Raw genomic sequence first — 14,108 nt, 5'->3', positions numbered from 1 at the left:
TGAGATGTTCAAAAAGCAACTAAAGACTCTACTTTTTAAACAGGCTTTTCATGGCCAATAATCTTTTAGTACTGAGTGTTTTACTGTATATTTTTATTGTTTTACCTTGTAAAGCGCTTTGTGACCCCTGTCTGTGAAAGGCGCTATATAAATAAAGTTTACTTACTTACTTACTTACTTACTTACTATGCACATCGTAAGGCCCTCAGGCCTGTTGGAGCTGGTGCTTATTCTTGGATTCCATCATGTGAAGTGGAAGAGAGTCTACAGTTCCTCTTGGATGAAATGCCAGTCCAACAGAAGTGTCTTCTCCAGCCAAGGTCAGTACCCATTTCTAGCTGGTTGGAGTGAGAAATATGCAGCTAGATTTGATGGCAATAGCTCTGCTCTTTGAGAGGTGCACTCATTTAAAGATCTCCCAACGATTCCAAGCACCAGAGGGTACAGAAAGTTCATTTACAGTGGGGCCAAAAAGCATTTAGTCAGCCCCCGATTGTGCAAGTTCTCCTACTTAGAAAGATGAGAGAGGTCCGTAATTTTCAACATAGGTGCACTTCAACTATGAGAGACAAAATTAGAAAAAAAAATCCAGGAAATCACATTGTAGGATTTTTAAAGAATTTATTTATAAATTATGGTGGAAAATAAGTATTAGGTCACCCACAAACAAGCAAGATTTCTGGCTCTCACAGACCTGTAACTTCTTCTTTAAGAAGTTCTTCTGTCATCCACCTGTTACCTGTATTAATGGCATCTGTTGGAACTTGTTATCTGTATAAAAGACACCTGTCCACAGCCTCAAACAGTCAGACTCCAAACTCAACCATGACCAAGACCAAAGAGCTGTCGAAGGACACCAGGAAGAAAATGGTAAACCTGCACCAGGCTGTGAAGAGTGAATCTACAATAGTCAAGCAGGTTGGTGTGAATAAATCAACTGTGGGAGCAATTGTAAGAAAATGGAAGACATACAAGACCATTGATAATCTCCCTCAATCTGGGGCTCCACGCAAGATGTCATCCCATAGGGTCAAAATGATCATAACAGTGAACAAAAATCCCAGAACTACACAGAGGGACCTGATGAATGACCTGCAGAGAGCTGGGACCAAAGTAACAAAGGCTACACATTATGCAGAGAGGGACTCAAATCCTGCAGTGCCAGGCGTGTCCCCCTGCTTAAGCCAGTACACGTCCAGACCCATCTGAAGTTTGGCAGAGAGGATATGGATGATCAAGAAGAGGATTGGGGGAATATCATGTGGTCAGATGAAACCAAAACAGAACTTTTTAGTAAAAACTCAACTAGTCATGTTTGGAGGAAGACGAATGCTGAGTTGCATTCCAAAAACACCATATCTACTATGAAGCATGGGGGTGGAAACATCATGCTTTGGGGCTGTTTTTTTTTTTTTGCAAAGGGGACTGGACGACTGATCCGTGTTAAGGGAAGAATGAATCGAGCCATGTATCGTGAGATTTTAAGCCAAAAACTGCTTCCATCAGTGATAGCATTGAAGATGCAACGTGGCTGGGTCTTCCAGCATGACAATGATCTCAAACACACTGCTCGGGCAACCCCACAGAAAATTTGTTGAGGGAGTTGAAAGTCTGTGTTGCTCAGTGACAGCCCCAAAAGATCACTGCTCTAGAGGAGATTTGCATGGAGGAATGGGCCAAAATACCAGCTACAGTGTGTGCAAACCTGGTGAAGACTTACAGGAAACGTCTGAGCTCTGTCATTGCCAACAAAGATTATGTTACAAAGTATTGAGTTTAACTTTTGTTATTGACCATATACTTATTTTCCACCATAATTTACAAATAAATTCTTTAAAAATCCTACAATGTGATTTCCTGGATATTTTTTCTCATTTTGTCTCTCATAGTTGAAGTTTACCTATGATGAAAATTACAGACCTCTCTCATCTTTCTAAGTAGGAGAACTTGCACAATCAGGGACTGTCTAAATACTTTTTGGCTCCACTGTATGCTGATTTTAGATTAAAGGCTTCCTCTTTGGTCAAACTTAGCGGTGTGTTAGGGCCCCTTCACACATAGTACAAATCAGTACAAATCAGAGCGAATCATGGCGGAACAGCTTGTATGAGCGAACCACGAAAACGTTGAGCTGAAGGCCAGGCATGAATGATGCCGCTGCAATGGTTTCGTGCACACGGGAACACAGTGTGACCAGCTGTGCAATATGGTTACCCATCGCGCAGCTGCTGTGAAAAAAAAAATACATGCCACACACGGGATTCGAACCTGCAATTTCCAAAAGCTCCGATTGCCAGGCAGAAACATTACCACTGAGCCACCATCGCTGTCCTGTAAAAGGTGCGGGAAAATGTCTGATATCAAAAATGACATGGACATATTTAAAAAAAAACAACCACACACCATATAAAAACACCACATTTTATTGAATCCCTCTTATCAAGCGGGCAATACAAGTATGATCTGTCTGTTCCTCTGTAGATGACCCATGGTCACAGATGTACAGTCATGAAATTATATGAATGGAGCAGGGCACTCTTATCATGTCCACATCTGCTGGCGGCATGTCCAGCCAGCCCCGTGTGCATGTCCTGCTTGATACGCATGTCTTGTGGATGGCGCGCTGCAAGACAGACATTGTATCATGTGGAACAGAGCTCACGTGGGTGACGTGACAATCAGACTGCCAGCTGATTTCACCTGGGGTAGCCTGTCAATGTGCACGCCATGCGCGCGCTCGCTGCAACCCACTGTAACAGTGATATATGTTATGTATGTCCATGTGAGGACAGCAAGCAGACACACACGCGTCACAGTGGACAGTTGTTAGTTCATGTCCATCCAAACACAGTACGTGTTCTCCAGCTGGAACGTCCAGGACCACAGATCTCCACAGCCACTCCTGTCAGCGGCCACACCCCCTGTCAGTTCAGCGCACACACCAACGTGTCACTGTGTCTATTTGCAAAGCCACACTCATGGAGGCACTTAGACAAATTTCACATCCAGCTCGACTGTGATCGTCTGCTGACTGTTTTCATGCTAATAGCGCGAATGGCCACACATTTTCAAAGTGCCAAGCAAGTGGTGTTAGATGTTCATGTGTGTTAACTGGAATTTGGCCGATACCTGCAGTGAGAGGGTTTGATGAGCTCTCAGAGCGCACACTCTGTCTTTCAGCCAGTGGTGTGCACAAATAGTTGTAGCAACAGGTGTACGAGGCATTGGAGGCAGCTACGATTTCACACGTATTGCATACGATTCCTGCTTCAATGTGCACTTTATGCGCAATTCGACCACATTCGTACTATGAGTGTAGGGGCCTTAGTTCTGGCAGGCCACGAAGTGAAGTTCAGCCCACATCAACTAACAGCTCATCTGACTCCCTTATACACCTGCGATTGGTACTTTCCTTAATTGGTACTTTCCTTATACAGCACCTAATTTATTGCCACAGCTAGCATAGCTGGTTCTTCCAGAAACTGAACTGCCACCCACCCCCTCCCCAGCTCTTCCTGTTTTGCCTTTGTGTTGTCCAGCTTACACGCTGTCATATTGTTGTCACTGCTGCCTGCTGTGTTGGTCTTTACTGATGCCTTCCTGCTATAGTCTTTATATCCTCCCTATAGGCTTTTCCACATAAACACATGGAAAAGTAGAGAGGTCCCAGAACAGAGCCAAACAGTCAAAGACAACATATTGCAATGAAATAAAGCTTTCCTTTTGACTGAAGTGGTCCTCACTGAATTTTCAGGTCATGATGGAATGCTCTCCTAATGGTAGATTGTTATGTGTCGACGCGGGTTGAGGAGCGGACCTGCGTTGATGAGGGTGAAGGACTCTTCTGCCAGCACCTTCTCCACAGACAATAAATCAGTTTGCATACCACCTGGAGAGCAAAGAAAAGAAAAGAACACCAAAATGTCCAGCCAAACACCCCCAACACACAACAGTAGATGATGTCACTTTTCTATCTGGTGCCTGTAAGTTCTTCTTCAAGTTCCTAGTTGTGAACATGAGGTTCTATTGTGCCTTTACAATTCATGTTCATAAATTCCTAATGTTAATTTGGGCTTGTAGATGTTGTGATGGCCCCCGCCGTCCTGTAGCGGGGCGGGCCCATAATCAGGGGCACCTGGGCCCGGTGTCCCTGTCTCTTATTTAAGTGGGCCCAACTAATTTGTTTTGTTCTCTCCCTCTCTCTAGGACGTCTTGCTGGGTTGACCGGTAACAGAGCGCCTTTTTGCACAGCTGCACATCTTTGCACCTTTTAACTTATTGACTTAAACTACTGTAAATAAATACTTATATTTTTCTAATCCTCTCGTTTGTGTCTCCTCCTTGTCACTGTCCTCTGAGCCATGGGCACGTGACAAGAGTGGGGGCTCGTCCTTTAAATTAAATTTTTGTAGTCAGCGTGTTTAGTTTTTGTAAATTTATTTGGTTAAAGTTTGTTTTTAGGCCTGTTTTTTGTGTTGGGGCCTTGCCGTGCGCTGATTACATGATTAGAATCTGGTGCGCACCTGTGAAGGTAAGTGCTGTCTCGTGCTGCATGGTGTTTTGGAGTCCTTCGTTAGGCTTTAGTGGCTTTTCTTATAAGGAGATTTGCCTGCTTTTATTTTGTGAGGGCAGCGGTGAACGTGGCTACAAGCTTCGGCTTGGGAGCACGTCCGTGGTGTTCTGGGGGTTGCCAGCCTGCTGGTTGCTGCTCAGACCCATCGGGTTTTAGCGCATAAATACCCACCATATGAGACCGCAAGAAGACTAGGTTAAGCAGGTAGATTTGGGTTAAGTAGTTCAGGGCGGGGGACTCCGAGGGATGCGCTGGCCCTCAGCCTCGGTTATATCGAGATTGGCAGTTTGCATTCAGTTCGGTTCACATTACTTTTTTTTTGTAACTTTGGCTTCTGTTTCGCATTTTTTCTCTGCTCCTTCTGAAAGTTTTTTGGAAAATTGTCAAAAGAAACACTTATTTCAGATAGCTAAACACTATGGCATTACAGTGGTAAATAATACACACAAAGATGATGTTAGAGATATAATCACTGCTGCGCTTTTTAATAAAGGCGTCCTGAGAGGGGGAGAGCAACAGTCAGGTTTATATGTCAATTCTAAACCCGAGTTGTCTGTTTCGTTTGATGGACTGAGTTTTGAGCAGCGTAAGGAATTAATGTTGCTGCAAATTGAACAAGAGAAAAGTAGAAAAGATGCTGAACTTCAATTGGAACAAATGAGACTGAGAACTGAAGCTGAAAAAGAGGTTCAATTGGAACGTGTCAGACAAGAGATTGAAAAAATGAGATTGTAATTGGAACAGTATAAATTGAATTTGATTCATGATGGTAAGGTTATAGGCGAGGTGAGTGAAGAATCATTTTCCTCTGCTGTTTGTAGGCCTGATCCTAACGCGTTTGACATGGGTGCTAGTCTGCACCTAATGCCAAAATTTAATGAAAAAGATCCAGATACTTTTTCGTTCTGTTCGAGCGCATTGCAGATGTAAAAAACTGGGCGGATTGTGATAGAGCTTTGTTGTTGCACTCCGTGTTTACTGGTCATGCCCAGGAGGCTTATTCTGCGTTGAACGCTGCAGAGTGTCTGGATTATGCCAAAATAAAGGCCGTGGTCCTAAAATCCTACGAATTAGTCCCAGAGGCTTACCGCCAGAAATTCAGGAATTTTGAGAAAAATGAACGTCAAACTCACGTGGAATTCGTTAGAGATTTAACCTGTCAATTTAATCGTTGGTGTTCTGTTTTGAATATTGACACTTTTGAGGGTTTGTCAGAGTTAATGGTCCTGTAGCAGTTTAAGAACTGTATTCCTCAGCGTGCAGCTACTTATGTTACTGAACAGAAACCCAGCTCTGCTGCCTTCACAGCGGTGCTGGCAGATGATTTTGTCCTGACTCACAAGGGGGCTGTGGGTGAAATTTTTCCATCTAGGACCAAGCCTATAGTCAGTGAAAGTCACTCCTACTCGCAGACCTTTGCGCAGGGTCACTCTGCTTCATTCAGAGGGCACTCTAGCAGGTGTAACTACTGTTAGGCAATGGGCCACTGGAAGTCTCAGTGTCCTGTGCTCAAGTCTAAAAGCAGGCGTAAAATGTACGTACCTTCAGCTCCTGCTCTGTCAGCTTCAAACAATAAGTCCAGGAAAAAGTTAGATAAAGTTTTTGTTCCTTTTATCCATGATGCGTATGTGTCCGTTGTGGGGAGCGAGCAGCGCGTTCATATTAAGATGCTGCATGACACAGGGGCTAAACATTCATTTATAGTGGCTTCTATGCTTCCATTCTCCTCTGCTACAGAAACAGGTGACTCTGTCCTTATGCATGGGATGGAGCTGGGTGTGGTCTCCGTGCCGAGGCACACAATTATGTTAGAATGTGGGTTTATTGATGGTCTGGTGATTGTAGGCGTGCGCCCCGCTCTGCCGCTTCCTGGGGTTTCATTGATTTTAGGCAATGATTTAGTTGGTAGTGCAGTGTGGCCGAGGTCTCCTTTGCCCGTGGTGACCCATGAGCCACGCGCATCGTCTCCGCTTGAAGAGCAGTGTCCAGAGGTGTTTCCGGCTTGTGTCGTGACGCACGCTCAATTCCGTGCGTCTGAGTCGGATGTGCTGGAGAGCTCAGTCCCGAGCTCCCCGCATCTGTCTCTGTGAAGGAATGGAGTCAGCCTCAAAAGTCTGATCCAACTCTTTCAGTTTTGTTTGAAAATGTTCTTCCAGGTGACAAGATACAGAGTGCTGCTCATGGGTACTTCATGCAGGAGGGTCTGTTGGTGCGCAGGTGGGTCTCATGTCATGGTGACTTCATTGGTGAGCCCATTTTTCAGATTGTTGTTCCTGAAATGTTTTGTGACGATGTGCTCAGAGTTGCAAATGATGACTCTGGCCACTTAGGTGTAAAGAAAACGTGTGATAGAGTGCTGCATTATTTTTTCTGGACTCGGTTAAAACGTGATGTGTCAAAATACATTAAAACTCAGTTAACTGCAAAGCCAAACCAAATACTTAAGCCTGCACCCCTGTGTCCCATTCCAGCCATAAGCAAGCCTTTTGATCACATTATCATAGATTGTGTGGGTCCGCTTCCTCCCTCAAAATCTGGCTCCTCCTATTTGTTAACAGTGATGTGCCAAGCAACACGATATCCTGCTGCATATCCGTGATGTAAAATTACAGCTCGGTCAGTCATTAAAGCTTTGTCTAATTTCATGTCAATTTTTGGCATCCCACGTGTTGTACAGTCTGACCAGGGCACAAATTTTATGCACCGTGTCTTTGCCCGGGTTTTGAAACAGTTGAGGGTAAAACACAATGTTGCGTCCGCCTATCATGCGCAGAGCCAGGGGGCGCTAGAGAGGTTTCACCAGACTTTGAAGTCCTTGTTAAGAGCTTACTGTACAGAATTGAGGGGTGACTGGGAGGAGGGGTTACCATGGCTTATGTTGTCAGCTCGGGAGGTGGTTCAAGAGAGCACTGGATTCAGTCCAAATGATTTGGTGTTTGGACATGCAGTGCGGGGTCCACTGGCCATACTAAAGGATGGTTTGGTGGTTGACTCTGATCCCCCTAAAAATGTGATTTACTATGTCAATGGTTTTCGCCATCTTTTGTATGTGGCTGTAGAAAAAGCACAGGAAAACGTGAAGGGTGCACAGGGGAAAATGAAGAAAGTACTTGATTGGAAAACTGAACGTTGAGAGTTCAGCCCAGGGGATCTGGTCTTGGCCTTGACCCCTTTAACTAATTCACCGTTCTCTGGCCCTTATGTTGTTGAGAGCAAGGATTCGGATAATTACATGATCGCTACACCTAATCGCAGAAAGGTGTAGCGATTATGTCATGTCAATCTACTCAAGCCATACTATTCTCGCGGTGATGCGGCTCCGCAGAGTAGTGTCGCTTCTGCAGCTCTCACTGTCCACTCTGTTCCCTCAGGTCAGCAGGCTCCTGCCCAGGAGGAGGTGGATGTGAAGTGGCCTGATGACTCCATGTTGTGTGGTTGACTTAAGAACTCTGAGACCTTGAGTAAGTTGCAGTCGCTGTTCAGTCACTTGTATCGGGAGCAATGTGCTGAACTGACAGAAGTGATCGACTCCTATCCAGAGTTGTTCAGAGATACACCTTCACGAACACACCTGATAGAGCATGACATAGATGTTGGTGAGAGCATTCCAATCAAACAGCGGTTCTATAGGTGTGCTCCTCAGAAACGTAAGGTAATGGAAGCTGAGGTCCAGTATATGCTGGACAGTGGCATAGCTGTCCCATCATCCTCCAGTTGGCCTCTCCGAGCCTGCTGGTGGATAAGTCAGACAAATCACCACGTTTTTGTACTGACTATCGAAAAGTAAATAAAGTGACAAAACCAGATTCGTATCCGTTACCACGAATGGAAGATTGCACTGACCAAATTGGTTTTGCTAAATTTGTGAGCAAATTTGATTTACTAAAGGGATATTGGCAGGTTGAGTTGTCTGCCCGTGCAAGATAGATTTCCGCTTTCGTTACTCCATTTGGTTTATTTGAATACACTGTGATGAGTTTTGGCCTGCGAAATGCCAAAGGTTAATGAACATGGTAACATCTGGTCTGGAAGGCTGTGCGGTCTATCTTGACGACGTAGTAGTGTTTAGTGACACTTGGATTGACCATGTCCAGCGTATTCGTGCCTTATTTGATCGCCTTTCCTCTGCGTGCCTCACAGTCAGTCTGGTGAAGTGTGAGTTCGCTCGTGCAACTGTTACTTATTTGGGGCGTGTAGTGGGGCAGGGGGAAGTGCGGCCAGTTGATGCAAAGGTACAAGCAATTTTGGATTATCCGCCTCCAAGTACTAAAAAGGAGTTGATGCGTTTCTTAGGGTTGGTTGGCTATTATAGAAGTTTTTGTCCAAATTTTTCAACAGTTGTTGCTTCGCTTACAAATTTGTTGAAAAGTACTGTTGGTTTTCAGTGGTCTACCGTTTGTCAGACCGCTTTCAAGAATGTCAAGTTGCTGTTATGTGTTGAGCCAGTCTTTGTTGCTCCCATAATGGATCGGCCGTTCAAAATTCATGTAGATGCTAGTCAAGTTGGAGCTGGTGCTGTTTTGCTCCAGGAGCACGATGGAGTTGACAAACCAGTCTGTTACTTTTCTAAAATGTTTAACTCGTATCAATTAAATTATTCGACAATTGAGAAGGAAACTCTCGCACTTATCTTGGCCCTTCAACATTTTGAGATTGATGTGACTTGCGGTGATGGTCCTTTGATCATTTATACAGACCATAATCCACTCACGTTCTTAAGCACTCTGAAAAGTTCAAATCAACGTCTAATTCGATGGGCGCTGTTTCTACAGGTGTTCAGTTTAGACATTCGTCATATTAAAGGTTCTGATAACTTGTTAGCTGATGCTTTGTCACGTGCACCAGTTTAAAAAAAAAAAAAGGGAAAAGTTGCCTTAACTTTTGTGCCTGTCTCTCTTCTGCCTCTCCCCAGTTTTAGGCGCCGGAACTCTGGAGGTGCAGCAGAGGACATGTGCTAAGCTTGTGACTTTACCAATTGGTGTCATCTTTAGCCTTGTATAGCTAAGTCTAATTTGATTCCTTGTAAATGGTAGAACTTCTCTTGTTTGACAATGGAAAATAAAAAAAAAACCTTAGTCCTATCAGTAGTTTGTAAAGAAAAAAAAATATGGCTGAATATAGGTAAGCTGAAAATAATATTATAATTTTGGTGCAAAAAAAAAAAAAAAAAAAAAAAAAAAAAAAAAAAAAAAATATATATATATATATATATATATATATAAAATAATGTAGTACTACTAAAACAAAAAAAAAAAGGAAAAACTTGTGGGCCCAACTAATTTGTTTTGTTCTCTCCCTCTTTCTAGGATGTCTTGCTGCGCCGACCGGTAACACAGCGCCTTTTTGCACAGCTGCACATCTTTGCACCTTTTAACTTATTGACTTAAACTATTGTAAATAAATACTTATATTTTCCTAATCCTCTCGTTTGTGTCTGCTCCTTGTCACTGTCCTCTGAGCCATGGGCACGTGACAATGTGTATGGTCTAAAGCTTATATTTTTTGTATATAGATTGTACAGTTGCTTATGGTACTATGACTCTTTTACAGGTGGTACCTAAGGAGGAATCTGACTTCTGGAGATTCAAAATTGTACTCTTAATTCTTTAGATTTCCCTGCACGTAAACACAAGAAGGCACAGGTTCTTAAGCTTTTAAATACTGCCAAAGGTTCCACAGTTAACCCTCAATTATGGTAATTATTCACTGAGAAGCTTTTACAAGTTATTCCATCCATTTCTCACACTTGGAATATTCCATACTGGTTTAAGAGGCGTTAGTCTTGGTGTAAATTGTTGATTCATAATAACTGACATAGTTGGGAAAAACAACCAATAAATAAAATTATCTTGTAACTATTACTTTCAAATTACTTCATATGGACATAAAGTAAACATAATTAACTTTACACACATTAATGCATTGGCTGAACTCAACTCAATTATGAGCAGGATTTCCATCTAATAAATATATGCAGCCCCAACTCAAATTAAGTACATCCATGCAAGATAATTTAACTTAATTTATTTGGGACTACATATATTTATTAGATGGAAGTCCTGCACATAATTGAATTGAGCTCATCCAATGAATCATTTGTTTGTGTGATGCACTCAAAAAACTGTCTCATTGGATTGGATTCCATCTAACAAATATATGTAGTCCCAACTCAAATAAAGTACATCCACGCTAGATAATTTAACTAAAATGGAAATCCTGCACATAATTGAATTGAGCTCATAAAACGAATCATTTGTTTGTGTGATACACTCAAAACTGACTCATTGGATTGGATTTCATCTAATAAATATATGTAGTCCCATCCCAATTAAATTACATTGTCTTGCATGAATGTGCTTTAGTTGAGTTCATCCAATGAGCCCTTTTTGAGTGCACATATTGTTTGATAAAATAGTTTATGTGCAGCTGGGGAAACTGAGTTGAAAGATTTTTATTCAAGTTTTATGTTAACCTTTTTTCAGCAGCTGTGATTAATTCAGACTTTTCAGAGAAATCCAACTGGCTGCATGTTGCTAAACCAGCGCCAAAGGGCGCACTCATGTGCATGTAGTGACACAAACGGGACCTGACAAAATGTCCCTGTTTTTCATGTTTATGAATGAGACTGTGTCGTGCTTGCACAGCCCTAAATTGCAAAACCATCTGACCTGACTCCTAAATACTCAGTGCATCAAAGCTGTTTAGCTACAGAAGAAGAGAAACTCTCAGCAGAACTTTCCCTCAAAGCCAACAGCAGCTTCATAGCCAGATCCTGACAACATGAGTGATGCTTGCTGGCAGCTGGCTGCATACTCCAACTGTTAGAAAGGCGCAAAGATAGAGAGAGACAGCAGGGGGAGATGAATGATTCAGGTCAGTGTCAGAACTGGATTGATTTGGATCAGAACCAAAACCACTGATGGCTTATTGAGACAGAGAGATTGATGGAGAAAGAATGACTCATAGATTTTAGATACAGGATGTCAACCTGCCAGTTGGCTTTTGCTGGATGGAGGAGGTCCTGGGGGGGGGGGGGGGGGGGGGGTGGAGTAGGGGTGAGGTCGGAGGACTAAATGGTCAGATATTCTTCCAAGCATTCACACATTTTACAGCCATCTGCTTTGGAAAAAGATACTTGTTAAAACACTGCAGTATACTGTTAATTTAATTCGATGTGATAACACAGGCAACTGTTTGTTGTGATTTGGCGCTATATAAGAAAAAAGTTGATTGATTGATTAGGACATTACAGCTTGTCCACAATGCACAATGACAGAAAGGTTGAAAGAGGTGGTACAGTCGGAGAGAACAGATGTGATGACGATTCAAACTGTCCTGTAAGTACATGGTGGGTGCTTTATCCTGCTGCGCCGTGGCGGATCTCATCTATTTTCGTCTATTGTCAGGTCTTCATTGTCCTCTGTAGCGGCCAAATGCCCAGAGCCACATGAACACAACATTGGACACAATGGACGAACAGAGAGAGGATACGGGTGTTGGCAGGTTACGGGTGCAATTGCTCATTAACATTCATGAATGTGTGTGCATCTGTGTATTACACATACACACTCACACACACACACGCACAGAGCTGCTTAAATGCACAAAGCTGGCGTAACAATGGCAAAGCCTAGGCGTATATACAAACCCCAGTGAGGCTGAGCAGATACACGCCTGCAAACACTGCACGTACGTGCACAAAAGTTTCCACAAGAACAAGCCAAATCACACACAAAAACACAAAATGCAAGCAACTATATCCTGAAGGCAGAGGAGGACAGCACAAAGACACGGAAGAGCGAAGATGGGAAAATTGATGTTTGCTCAGAAGAAAGAAGAATCATAGTTGTCCCACTGAGACAAAACAGTCTAGTGGGACTGTGTTTTTTGACTGTCTCAAATAGTGACAGAAAACAACAACAACAACAAAAAAATCACTGGTGTTAAGCGATCGCAGGGAAGTCCCACTCTCAAGAGACATTTCTGACTGGCCGGTTTTATAAAATGAAAGAAAAGACAACACATAATTCTTGTTCCTGTTGGTTTTTGATGGAAAAACAGCATCTGACTGTCACTAACCAAAGTAAAATTGTAAAATTTATATTTGCAAAACCTAGGCCGTGGGTTTGCTTCCAACCTGGTCCTTTCTGTGTGGGGTTTGCATGTTTTCCCGTGTTTGTGTGGGTTTCCTCTGGGTGTTCTCACCCAATGGATGCTGAGATAAGCTCCAGTCCCCCTGGGACCCTTAACAAGAATAACTATGTTCAGAAAATGGATGTATGCATGGTTTGAAGCTGTGATGTTTGTTACACAGGTGGAGACCCCAATGCAGAGAACAGCGCAAGCAGGTAAAATACACTTTATTTATCACACTGAGTAAAATCAGACAGCAACAGAGCAGTCCACAGAGACGGAAGAGTCTCTAATCAAAACCAAATCAAATCAATTTTATTTATATAGCGCCAAATCACAACAAATAGTTGCCCCAAGGCGCTTTATATTGTAAGGCAAAAGCCATAAAATAATTACGGAAAAACCCCAACGGTCAAAACGACCCCCTGTGAGCAAGCACTTGGCAACAGTGGGAAGGAAAAACTCCCTTTTAACAGGAAGAAACCTCCAGCAGAACCAGGCTCAGGGAGGGGCAGTCTTCTGCTGGGACTGGTTGGGGCTGAGGGAGAGAACCAGGAAAAAGACATGCTGTGGAGGGGAGCAGAGATCAATCACTAATGATTAAATGCAGAGTGGTGCATACAGAGCAAAAAGAGAAAGAAACACTCAGTGCATCATGGGAACCCCCCAGCAGTCTAAGTCTATAGGAGCATAACTAAGGGATGGTTCAGGGTCACCTGATCCAGCCCTAACTATAAGCTTTAGCAAAAAGGAAAGTTTTAAGCTTAATCTTAAAAGTAGAGAGGGTGTCTGTCTCCCTGATCTGAATTGGGAGCTGGTTCCAGAGGAGAGGAGCCTGAAAGCTGAAGGCTCTGCCTCCCATTCTACTCTTACAAACCCTAGGAACTACAAGTAAGCCTGCAGTCTGAGAGCGAAGCGCTCTATTGGGGTGATATGGTACTATGAGGTCCCTAAGATAAGATGGGACCTGATTATTCAAAACCTTGTAAGTAAGAAGAAGAGTTTTAAATTCTATTCTAGAATTAACAGGAAGCCAATGAAGAGAGGCCAATATGGGTGAGATATGCTCTCTCCTTCTAGTCCCTGTCAGTACTCTAACTGCAGCATTTTGAATTAACTGAAGGCTTTTCAGGGAACTTTTAGGACAACCTGATAATAATGAATTACAATAGTCCAGCCTAGAGGAAATAAATGCATGAATTAGTTTTTCAGCATCACTCTGAGACAAGACCTTTCTAATTTTAGAGATATTGCGCAAATGCAAAAAAGCAGTCCTACATATTTGTTTAATATGCGCATTGAATGACATATCCTGATCAAAAATGACTCCAAGATTTCTCACAGTATTACTAGAGGTCAGGGTAATGCCATCCAGAGTAAGGATCTGGTTAGACACCATGTT

This window comes from Thalassophryne amazonica, chromosome 7, assembly GCF_902500255.1.
Source record: "Thalassophryne amazonica chromosome 7, fThaAma1.1, whole genome shotgun sequence".
Taxonomy (NCBI): domain Eukaryota; kingdom Metazoa; phylum Chordata; class Actinopteri; order Batrachoidiformes; family Batrachoididae; genus Thalassophryne; species Thalassophryne amazonica.
Note: the sequence above shows the minus strand (reverse complement) of the source record.